We start from the raw sequence: 12,417 nt of genomic DNA, 5'->3' as shown, positions 1-12,417 counted from the left end.
TGGTGCCAGCTTCAACTGAGGCCTGGGCCTCAGTTGAAGTCGCTGCTGGACTGCGACAGAAGCAGCTAAGTGGGAGGAGGGGGGCTTACCTGGCTCCACCACCGCAGTCCATGCAGTGATGGTGGCAGAGCCAGGTAAAGGGGCAGGTGGGAGGGGGGCTTATTCAGCCCCCATTTTGTCCCTCCGTCGTCCGCTGCGGAGGCAAGTAAGTAGGGAAGGTGGGGCAAAATCTCGAACTGCCCCTCCGGATCTCGTTCTGTGGAGCGGAGTGGGGGAGGGTCAGATCGACCCAAAGCGGTTCGTCCCCAATCCGAAAGTTCCGGATCGGGCTACAAAGCGGTTCAGGGGGGTCCATGCACAACCCTAGTGTAGGGTGACCAACTGTCAGGATTTACCCAGATTTGTCCTGGTTTTTGTTCTTTCCATGGTGTCAGGGGGGATTTTCTATAATTTTCAATAATGTCCTGGAATGACACACCTTCCCCTTTAAGGCTGCCATTAGCATGGCAGGAGGGAGTGACATGCTTTCTTGAGGCACGTCATTCCCCCACCCCGAGCTCCAATTGAGGTCTTAAAGGGGAAAGTGGGTCATTCGTGGACATTATAGAAAAGGCCCCAATTGGAGTGGATGGTGGTGGTGCAGAACGAAATCCTTTCCCCTCCTCCACTCCAATCGGGTTCTTTAAGGTGGCGGGGGAATAACGTACTTTCTGCAGGACTCAGAAAGCTGCTTCCCCCCCACACAAACTAGGTGTCCTCCTTTTTGGTTTCCCAAATATGGTCACCCTACCCTAGTGCCACACATTTTTCTATCACCGCTGATCCACTGCAGCTGACACCAACCCAATATCTTGCTTTGGGGGAAATAATTCCAGGTTCGGGGAACCCTGCACCTGATTCACTTCTCTACTTCCTGCCCCACTGGATCCATTGTGGGGGGACTCTTAGAGACTTCCTGTCTTTAGAGCCACCTGCAGGGCTGGCAAGAAAGGGTCATGAATTTTTTACCTCTGTAGGGGAGCAACCTCTCCTGAAATGGCACAACTCTGTGGAAATCCAGCACGACTCTGAATCCTTGTTCTGCCCAAGCCTGTCAGTTGCCTCCAAGCTCTGCCTGTGAGGGGAAGGATTCTGTCCTCTCCCCATCCTGGCCCACCAGTTTCTGTCTGAAAAATACCAAAAATACCACCCTATTGCAACTTAAAGCACTTACTGCCAGTAATGAAGCCTTAAGAGAAGCATTTCAATCCATTAAAATGTGTGTGTGGGGGGGGACTGGACAAAAGGCAAGAAATCACCAATGATTGGCTATCGAGGGAAAGAAGGTGGAGCCATAGGAATGGGCATGGCATATGGGAAATTCTGGAGAACTGGAATGGAAGCCCGGGTGGGTGGGGATTGGGCCCATGGGACTGAGTTTAAACACACTTGTCGATGGCACATACGGACCAGAATATGGTTAAATGTAGGGTGACCCTATGGAAAGGAGGACAGGGCTCCTGTATCTTTAACATTTGCATAGAAAAGGGAATTTCAGCAGGTGTCATTTGTATATATGGAGAACCTGGTGAAATTCCCTCTTCATCACTGCAGTTAAAGCTGCCCTCTTTTAAATCTGGTCACTCTAGTATAGCTCCTGTAGCTTTTAACAGTTGTGACGGAGAGGGAATTTCACCAGTTTCTCCATATATACAAATGACACCTGCTGAAATTCCATTTTCTATGCAACTGTTAAAGATACAGGAGCCCTGTCCTCCTTTTCATAGGGTCACCCTAAAGTTAAATGTCAATATCCAAACTTTTTTCATGTGTTTTTCTAGAAGCCACTTTCATCCTGTTTCTGCATGAATCTGTGAAGTTTTTTTTAAAAAAAATAAATGCATGAAAATTTAAATATGTGTTTAAATACATATTTTTGAATGTGTTTTCTCACTCACAACATGAACACTTTGAAATGCTTTTTTTCCCACTCCTAAAGCACACATTTTTTTTTTGTTTATTTCTCAGGCTGCCTCACAGAATTTGGAGGAGTGCAAAATGCAAAGGGTGAGCTACTGGGAATTTTGCATGGGATGGCTGGGAGAGGCAGGGGCTGCGGTGTGCCTGGGGTATTTTAATGCATCTTTTCTAAGCGGAGACCAGCAATGCTGCTGAATTTCATAATGATACACCTCGTCAGTGGAAATGTGACCATCCATACTGCTTAGGGGTGTCCAAATCCCTCCCACCTTTACCCTTGTATCAATGGGAGTCTTTAAGACCCCATTGGTGCGGGGGGGAAATGCATAATTTGCTGAGGTTCTGGAAATTCTTAACTTCATTCTGCTAGGAAAATACTACTTTATTCAGGTGGGTCCATTTTCATCTTGTCATTATTATTATTATTATGGATTTTAATGCTTTATTGTTTTCTTTGCTTTAAATGGGTTTTGTAAGCTGCTCTGAGTGCCTTTTTTATGGTAGAAAAATCAAAGAAATGCATACACAGACTAAAGCAGCTTTTGCGCCCTTTGAACAGGGAAAGTGGTGCCAATTTGGTAATATGCAAAGATTTTCCGCGGACATGTCTAGCAAGCAGAAATGTAAATTCATAGAATCATAGAATAGCAGAGTTGGAAGGGGCCTCTAAGGCCATCGAGTCCAACCCCCTGCTCAAGGAAGGAATCCACCCTAAAGCACACCTGACAGATGGTTGTCCAGCTGCCTCTTGAAGGCCTCTAGTGTGGGAGAGCCCACCACCTCCCTAGGTAACTGGTTCCATTGTTGTACTGCTCTAACAGTCAGGAAGTTTTTCCTGATGTCTAGCCAGAATCTGGCTTCCTGTCACTTGAGCCCGTTATTCCGTGTCCTGCACTCTGGGAGGATCAAGAAGAGATCCTGGCCCTCACACACCCTGCAGCCCACAAATATGAGATGAATGCAATAGGCCTTTATTTATTCATTTTGGCAACCAATACTCAGGCCTACATTTTCTCTGAATGTAGAGGCTTCATTAAGTGAAGACAGCTGGAATTAGGGCTGTCTTTAATCTGTTGCTTCTTTCCAGGTCTTTGGATTCATTTATTTATTTATTTATTACATTTTTATACCGCCCAATAGCCGAAGCTTTCTGGGCGGTTCCTTGCGAAAATGCGGCCATTTGCAGGGGCATTTAAATTCGGATACGTTTGGCCCCATGGAAGTGAATTTCCATCACAATGTTTTATACTTCCCAACTCCTCTTTATACAAATAACCCCTCTCATTCAAAGCCTAACCCTTTTAGCATCCTGCATAACAAAAATGATTTGTCCCGCAGAGCAATAAAATTTATTTATTGGTTGTCACATTCTCAGTAATTGAAATGACATTACAGAGGGGAGGATTTTTCTCTCAATTTTTTTTTTAAAAAACACCTTAGAGGTTCCAAATCTTCTAATAGTATTTTAAATAGTAACTTGGCTTTTTAAAAGTTTATTGCCCCTTAATTCATTTGGCTCCCTCATTTGAATTTTGCTGACAGGGTGTAAAGTAGCTCCTTCCCCTGCTTAGATAGCCTGGACTCTGGCAATTTATAGTGCCTTTCAGCTTTAATCAAAAGATTTCCTAAACTCGGCATTAATAATACAGCATTTTTCGATAACAACTGAGATAAATTGGGGTTATTTATGCTCCTTGCATCTACAGTATTTTCAAGGTAGGTGCAATAAGCCATTTTGACATCTTTCTCTGGATAAAGGTTCAGTCAGGGAAAAGATGTCCCATGGAATACACTCTGTTGTGAACAATGCTTTGTTAAACTGGGTATATTCAAAGCCACATGGATTGGTATACTGCATGATATATGGAGACATGAGAGTACTCTTCAAATACTTAAAAGGTTTTCACACAGAGGAGGGCCAGGATCTCTCCTCGATCTTCCCAGAGTGCAGGACACAGAATAACGGGCTCAAGTTAAAGGAAGCCAGATTCCGGCTGGACATCAGGAAAATTGTCGTGACTGTTAGAGCAGTATGACAATGGAACCAGTTACCTAGGGAGGTTGTGGTCTCTCCCACACTAGAGACATTCAAGAGGCAGCTGGACAACCCTCTGTCAGGGATGCTTTAGGGTGGATTCCTGCATTGAGCAGGGGGTTGGACTCGATGGCTTTATAGGCCCCTTCCAACTCTACTATTCTATGATTCTATGCTTGAGTCTGCCTCTGACAGGAAACAAAAGGCAAGTTTCTAGACCTCATTGGGTGCATTTGGAAAACAGCATGGTCCATGTGGTGTTTGCCATTGCCACATGGCAGTTCGGTCTTCTGGTGATTCTACCATACTATAATGCTTATTTACTGAAAGCATTTTGGGCCTACTCTTCAGCCAAATGAACAAACAAATAAATAAAGTTCCCAGAGCAAATTAGAAATTGGACAATCCTTATCCTCAGGTTTACAATCTAAAAGGACAACATGGTACAGAAGGAAGCGGGCACGAGAAAGAAAGGGGGAGGGGAAAAGCAAATTCATGCACTTGTTCTTCTTTATGAAGTTCCTATACTACACAAATACACCCATACCCCTAAATCTGTGAATTGGCCCGAGTCGATGCAGATCAAATTGGGCCACTTCGTAGGTAAACAAGCCAAAGTCCAGGTGGCCAAGCTGATGGGAGTTTGGCAAGGTCCATCCTCCTACATCCCTAACTGGTGTGTTCAGAGGAGGGCAACCAGGATGATCAGGGGTCTGGAAACAAAGCCCTATGAAGAGCAACTGAAAGAACTGGGCATGTTTAGCCTGGAGAAGATAAGATTGAGGGGAGACATGAGAGCACTCTTCAAATACTTAAAAGGTTGTCACACAGAGGAGGGCCAGGTTCTCTTCTTGATCCTCCCAGAGTGCAGGACACGGAATAACGGGCTCAAGTTAAAGGAAGCCAGATTCCAGCTGGACATCAGGGAAAACTTCCTGACTGTTAGAGCAGTACGACAATGGAACCAGTGACCTGGGGTGGTTGTGGGCTCTCCCACACTAGAGGCGTTAAAGAGGCAGCTGGACAGCCATCTGTCAGGTATGCTTTAAGGTAGATTCCTGCATTGAGTGGGGGGTTGGACTTGGTGGCCTTGTAGGCCCCTTCCAACTCTACTATTCTATGATTCCATGATTCATAGGTAGCACAAGAGTCTATCTTTCCCAACACTTTTTCATATCTTTGAGAAACTGCTCATCCAGAGAGGTGTCACCAATATGTGAATGACATAGGCTCTACCATTTCTTTCTCCCTTTATTACATTTCTATACCACCCAGTAGGCAAAGATCTCTTCATGTTGATCTGCTCATACCTGGGCGGTTGTAGAAATCTCGAACCACTTTCAGGAGGTGGTTTGGGAATGGTGGAAGGTAAGGAAACTGAAACTTCATCCAGGCAAAATGGAGGTACCATGGGTGAGGAATAAGGATGTTGTGGGTGCCTGAGTGGGTCCGACAGTCTAGATGACTCCCTCCAACCCCCCGAACCGGCCCACTGGTCTGTAACACGCTTGTGGGCCTGCTCTTCAAGCATCCTGCAGCTTGTTGGACACCTGGCAGCCATCCACCTTCATCTGGAGCCTCTACTGTGTGTCACAATGGCGGATCTGGAAACGGCATGTTTCCTAAGTTGCATAAACGGCGTCCGTGTAGGCAAGATTAAGGGTGAGTGACCTCATCCTCACCCGCCTTGGCAGAAGCTCACCGTGCTGCTGCTGCAGTCCACTCCTGCTCTTCTGAGGCTCAGCTTGGCCCAGCAGGTGCTCAGCAGTGACCCACCCTGGCTGCCGGAAATTGTGTGCTCCGTCCTGCATTAATGACAGTTGCCATCAACACAGCGGGGGCAAGTGCACAATTTCTGGAGGCTCTGGAAATCACACCCTCCCCCCCTCTGCTGGATCAATGGTGTCTGTAAAGGCTCCATTACCACAAGGGCAAAACCTTTACCCTTGCATTAATGGGGACTTTATGCCCACCATTGATACAGCAGTGGGGAAGTGCGTGATTTGGCAGCCAGGGTAGGTAGCTGGGAAGTGCTCAAGCATGCGTCTGCCTGGGTCCAGGGCCACAGGCCTGGAGTGGTGGTGGTCTGTTGGAGTCCCAGACCCAGTTGGGTGCTCGGGACACCCCTACACAAGACTAAAGGCATGGACGGATGGGCTCGTGACACAGCTGCTTTTTCATGTCGGCATATAAACACGCAGCTATGCACTAGTCATTGTAGGAGTCGGGGAAAAAGATGGGAACGCACCGATGGAAACGAAAGTTGTAGCAACGTTGCGCCTGGCCACTGTTTGAGACAAAAGTCAGAAATAACAAAGAATATGGACCCGTGAAGAGTTTTAACGCAACCATTGCACTTTCGAAACCAAGATCTCCTACGTTTGGGGATAATTTCCTCATTAGCCGAATATAGTTCATATCTAGTTTATTTATTCAACCAGTTCTCTAATAGTCTTTTCAGCACTTGCCAGAATTCTTCATGCAATGAAGAATTGTCATCACTAGACTAATAACTAATATTGATTTGCTGGAAAGAAAGGGGAAAGAAAAAGACTGAAGTCGTTGCTTTCCATTTCCCCCCGGTGTCGACCTGTCAAGCAGGAGGGGAAATGAAAGCCCTTGGGAAATAGTACATCAGCATGAAATGTGGAGAACAAAAATTTGAGCGTCTTGGAGTGCACACATGCTGTAAATTTCACCAGGGCTTTAATTAGAGGACAAATGAAAGAATTTTCTCATAGGCTGCTACGCACCTGGTGCAGAAAGAATGGTGAGAAGGCGCCACCCATGCTAAACTTCTTCCTGTTAGTGATGGTCTTTAAATGTGGGGAAAGGAAAGACAAAGACAGTGGGATGTCAACGAATGGCATTTCATAATGGCCGGCTAAGGTAGCTGTTGTTATTACCATGATCATTTACATTTCTATACTGTCCCATAGCCAAAGTTCTCTGGGTGGTTTACAAAGATTTAAATGCTGAACATTAAAAAATCAATACCATAAAAGCATAAAACACACAAGGACAATATATATATATATTAAACAGCTGTGAACTCTCAGCCAGGCCTAAATATAGATCTAGGGCAGCCTTCCTCAACCTAGGGCGCTCCAGATGTGTTGGACTGCATCTCCCAGGCTGGGGCATTCTGGGAGTTGTAGTCCAACACATCTGGAGCGCCCCAGGTTGAGGAAGGCTGATCTAGGGTTAATGAAAAACCCAGCATATGTTGTTAAATGCATGGGAGAAAAGCAGTCTTGACCTGGCGCCCAAAAGACAAAATTTTGGTGCCTTTGGGGAGATCATTCCATAATTGGGGGGCCACCACTGAGAAGGCCCTCTCCCTTGTTGCCATCCTCTGAGCTTCCCTCAGAGTAGGTGTCCAGGCGAGCTGCCAGAGGCCGACAAGATACAAACAGCTAATGAGCTTGACCACAGCCAACACTTTATTATAATACAGCGACGAAGGAACGGCAGTTAGCGTTCAAAGTTACAGGCAGCGTTCAGTCTCTTTGGAAGCAGCCAGATGCTAGCAAGAAGACACACAAAGAATAGTCCAGGCTTACAGCAGGCGGGGGTGTCCAGAGCCAGTCCATTGTTCAAGAGGATTAGCAGGCAGCGTAGTCAAAAGTTGGTCCGGGGTCAGACAGGATTCTAGGCAACAAGGCTGAGAAGTCACAGGCAACAAACACTGGAGCTTTTGCCAGGGTAATCAGTTAACCTCTGACAAACTCTCCCTAGCTCTCTGAGGCATGTATATGCAAGTCACTGCGGCCCCCAGGTGCTCCTTGATTGCTAGGCGTTTCAGATAAAGCCTCTGGGAGCGGCGTCTGGCTTCTTTTTCCGCCCTATGCTGGCTGAAAGACGGAACAGGTACGTTTGGTTCTTCCCCCTCTTGGTTAGCTAAGCTGGCAGGACTCTCTGCTGGCATAGATGCCGCTACACTTGTGCCAGGCTCTTCCTCCTCTTTGCTTCCTATACTGGCAGGATTCCCAGTTGGCACAGGTTCCACCCCCCCCCTTGAGCTGGACTCTTCAGCAACGGGTCTGGGTTCCTCCATGTCTTCATCCCTTGACTCCATTCCTACGCAGGGTATGACAGTAGGCACCTGGAGCAGGACCTTAGATGTTGAGCGTAGTGTACGGGTAGGTTCATGTCAGGAGAGGCGTTCTGTCAGGTGTTGTGGTCCCAAGCCATGTAAAGGCTTTATAGGTTAAAACCCACACATTGAATCAGGCTTGGAAACATAAAGGCAGAACATGTAGGATAAAGGTGTTGTGATTTGCTCAGTCTAGTTCAGCGAGATGGTGAAGAATGGTTGACTTTTACAAACGGTCTAGCTGGCTTGATGGACTCTTAAAATGCTGGGAGGTGCCACTTTACATAGTCTAGAACTTGATGCTACCAGGAGAACTGGAGCTTTTTGACCCTGAATGTTTTGAAGAAAGCAGTCCAATGGATTTCTTCTTCAGTAGACCGGGTTCCATGGTCAGAGCTCTCTGTCTATCTTTCATCCGGCTGCCAAAAGCCAGGCATAGCAGGAGGCGATCTGAGGTTATTTTGCCTCCCATCAATGTTTAAAAGTTAAAATTTCAGCAGGATGGGACTCTGATTTATCATGCAGAGTGTGGACAAAAATGCATAGATTTGGGGTGGGGGAAGACTCCCCCAAATAAAATGCATATGTTAGGAGTGGCATAAATGAAGTTGCAGATGAATGTTCATTCTGATTTTTAAAAATAAAATGTGTAGATTTGATGCGGAAACTGCGCTTGAGGGCAGAACAATGAGAAACGGAAGGGACGCAAAATTGATAGATTCTCCCATCTCTATCTGAAATATTGCACAACGCTGTGCCACCTTTCTCAGGCAAGCAGTGTGACAGCCAATGAGACAGCGAGAGAGATGGACAGAGGAGGGAGGGAAGGAGGGAGAATTTATTCCACAGCGTCTCAAAATTGCTCCTGAAAAGCTCAGCTGTTGCCTTCAATTCCCTTTGGCATTTGTTTTATTGCAAGGGGTTTAGGGAATGTTCTATCAGAGATCTTTTGCCACTTCCCATCTGTCTGTGCTCTGTGCAACTAAAACTGATCAGTTTTGTGTTTTTACCCTAAACCATTAGCAACAACATAGAAACTGGGGCAGACTATGAAGGTCATATGCCCTGGGTGCCTCCTGGACAGGAGCACAAAATGGACATCAGCTGTTATCTGAGATACCAACAGTTCTTAAATGAACTTTACATGATGCAATATTCCCCTTTCAGTCTGGAATAATTGGACATGATTTCATGCTGATGGATGGAAAGCCAGATGTCAACATGCTCAGAGGCTTAGTGAGGGCAGCAGGCCAGGCAGAGTGGTAATTGCCCAAATGCTGAAATGCACATTCAGTCAAGGCATATTCATGCTGGTGGTGGAGAAAATTATTGCCACGCAGCTCTTTCAGCAGCAGATAGGAGAAACCAGCAGAGGGTTATGCTTTTTTTTTGTTTTGTTTTTCATGTAAGAACTTGTGAGCAGGATTGGTCTACATAGATAATATCACAATTTTGGCAGCAGTACACTGAAAGACCCACAACTATCCTTAGCTCAGACAACAATGGTTCAACAGTGCCCACAAAGCTCTTTGTTTTCTGCCCTGAATAATAATAATAATAATAATAATAATAATAATTGAATAGGGAGACATTTTTTCTCTTTCTCCCATAATACTATCACCCAAAGGGGTCATCCTATGAAGGTGATTGGTTGGAGATTCAGGACAGATAAAAGGAAAGACTTCTTCACACAGCACATGTTGCAACTATGGAATTTGCTACCACAAGATGTGGTGATGGCCACCAATTTGGATGGCGTCAAAAGGGGGTTGGATTAATTCCTGTAAGAGAAGGCTATCAGTGGCTATGAGCCCTGATGGCTGTTTCGAATACCTCTAGTATTCGAAGCAGTAAGCTTATATGCACCAGTTGCTGGGGAACATGGGTGGGAGGGTGCTGTTGCACCGTGTCCTGCTTTGTTGGTCCCTGGCCAATGGCTGTTTGGCCACTGTGTGAACAGAGTGCTGGACTGGATGGACCCTTGGTCTGATCCAGCAGGGCTCTTAGGATGATGATGATGATGATGATGATGATGATGATGATAATAATAATAATAATGTTAGCACACCAGGTTCTCCTTCCTGTTCCTGAACTTGCCACTAATCAGTTGTCTAGTAGGGAGGAAGAGAAGGAAAGACTTGCTTCCTGGCCCCACACAATCTTCATCTTCATCTCTCTATACAGACACTTTGGTCTTCTACCTTCCTCCACTCCCAGCCTTTATCTTTGCTATTTATCTCCCACCCCACATCTTTTGACTCTCCAGCTCCCCACCATTTTGCTGCTGCTTCAAGGGAATATTGGCCACCTGGCTGCCATTTTGCATCCTCCACAATACCCTGGACCGAGCATCAACCTGGAGCATTGCGAGGAGAAAATGGCAGCCACTAAAAAAATAAAACAAAAAACCATGGTAATCAGCAAAAATTCTACATTGTGGCTACCTCTTACTAAAAGAGGATTTGAAGGAAAGAAATGTTCTCAGAAAAGTATCTTCTGAAAAAGAGAGCTTCAGCCACTGGACAGTAGAGAAATAAATAACTAACTTCCGCTCAGCCCTTAATCTGGTCTTCTCTTTCTTTGAGCGTCTCTCCTGAAGTAACTTTTGAGAACTTTTTTTTTTTAAAGAGCCATCATTTCTCTAGTCTCACGAGTCAAACCGATTTATAACTGACAAAATGTCAACCATGCATCACATCAGATACCGCTGTAGGATGTGAGATTTCAGGTTCATAGTCTCAAAGAGCACTCTAAGAGCTTTATAATGTTTTATAAGTTGTCCTTTCTTCGTTAAAATTATGTAGCTGGGACCAGGGAGTCGTATTTTTAAAGGTCATATCTATAAAAATATTGGGAACATAATGTTTGTCTTTTTCTCTTTCTTGCCTTCCCCCTCCCCAGCCACCCTGATTTCTTGAGTATTTTATGGAAAATCTGCTTTGATTCCTTCCCCCCTGTGAAGAAAATAAGATGAATAAATGTGTGCAAATTGAAAAGACAACTTTCAGCTGTTAGACTGACAAGGCAAAGGACTCTTCTGCTAAATAGGAATGAGCAAAAATAAAGATTTTCACTTATTTATTATTTATCATATTTTTACCCCACTCCTCAGTCAAAAAAGGCTCTGAGTGGCTTACAATTAATTAGCAAAGAAGGCAGTCTTTAGAGTAGGGATGGACAATTTCAGTTTCTCCCCATTTCTCATCCCCCCCCCCCAAATCTGTCAATTTCAACTTCTCACTATTCCAAACCTGTCAATTTCAGTTTCTCATTTTTCAAATCTGCCTATTTCAGCTTCCCATTTTTCCAAATCTGTCAATTTCAACTTCTCTGTCCCTCTCTTTTCCAAACTTATGTTGAGTACATCCCAAACATTGAAAGTATTTCCAACCTTCTGATTGGTTCACCCCAAATGTTTGCAATTAAAAAAAATCATGAAATTTGTATGCATTTTGTGTTGATTTCTCTGAGTTTACTTTTGTAAACAATTATAGACTCCCATGATCATTCAACCAGCAGCCCCATTGATCAGGGATAATGGGACCTGTAGTCCATCAGTGCCCTAGAGCAAGGGCATAACATTCTTAGCCCGTCCTGCTTTACTCACACCACTGATAGGTTTCATGCATTTGGTCTCTCTATTCTAAAAGGTTTGACACACCTCTTCTAAGGCTTAGGTACTCACACTAACAGGTTTCAGCTGAACAATACAAAACAAAAAAGCTGGTATTTTTGGTATTTCAGCCCACCTCTTTTCTCTTTGCTCCTACTCACTCTGAGAAGTCTCCAAAATTGAATATTGCCCATAGACTGAAGGACAGTCAGTGCTCTTGCCATAGAATTATTATTATTATTATTATTATTATTATTATTATTATTATTGATTTAGTTCACCTTTCTACCACCCCAAAGCTTTCTGGCCAGTTTACAAGAATTCATAAAAATACAAAATACAATATAATCAAAGTAGTCAAGTATTTTTAATGTAGAAAAGTTAAAACAAGGTAAATAGCTAAAACTAATTTAAATATTATTTTTTTCCTAATAGACCTGTTCTAAAACAGCAGACATAGATGCCTCATCATATAGTTTGAAATGGCCAGGAGTCTAGGGTAGTCTTTACCTGGTGCTGAAAAGGTGACAGTGTCGGTTCCAGTTTGGCCTCAGTAGGGAGAGCACATTCCGTAGTCGGGGGCCACCACTGAGGCGGCCCTGTCTCTTGTTGCCAACTTCTGATCCTCTCTTGGGGATGGCAGTCACAGAGCTCCCCCCAGATGTTGAACACAGTGTCTGGCTTTGTTCAGGTTGGGAGAATGTTCCATTGGGA

This window comes from Elgaria multicarinata, chromosome 20 (genome assembly GCF_023053635.1).
Source record: "Elgaria multicarinata webbii isolate HBS135686 ecotype San Diego chromosome 20, rElgMul1.1.pri, whole genome shotgun sequence".
NCBI lineage: Eukaryota > Metazoa > Chordata > Lepidosauria > Squamata > Anguidae > Elgaria > Elgaria multicarinata.
Note: the sequence above shows the minus strand (reverse complement) of the source record.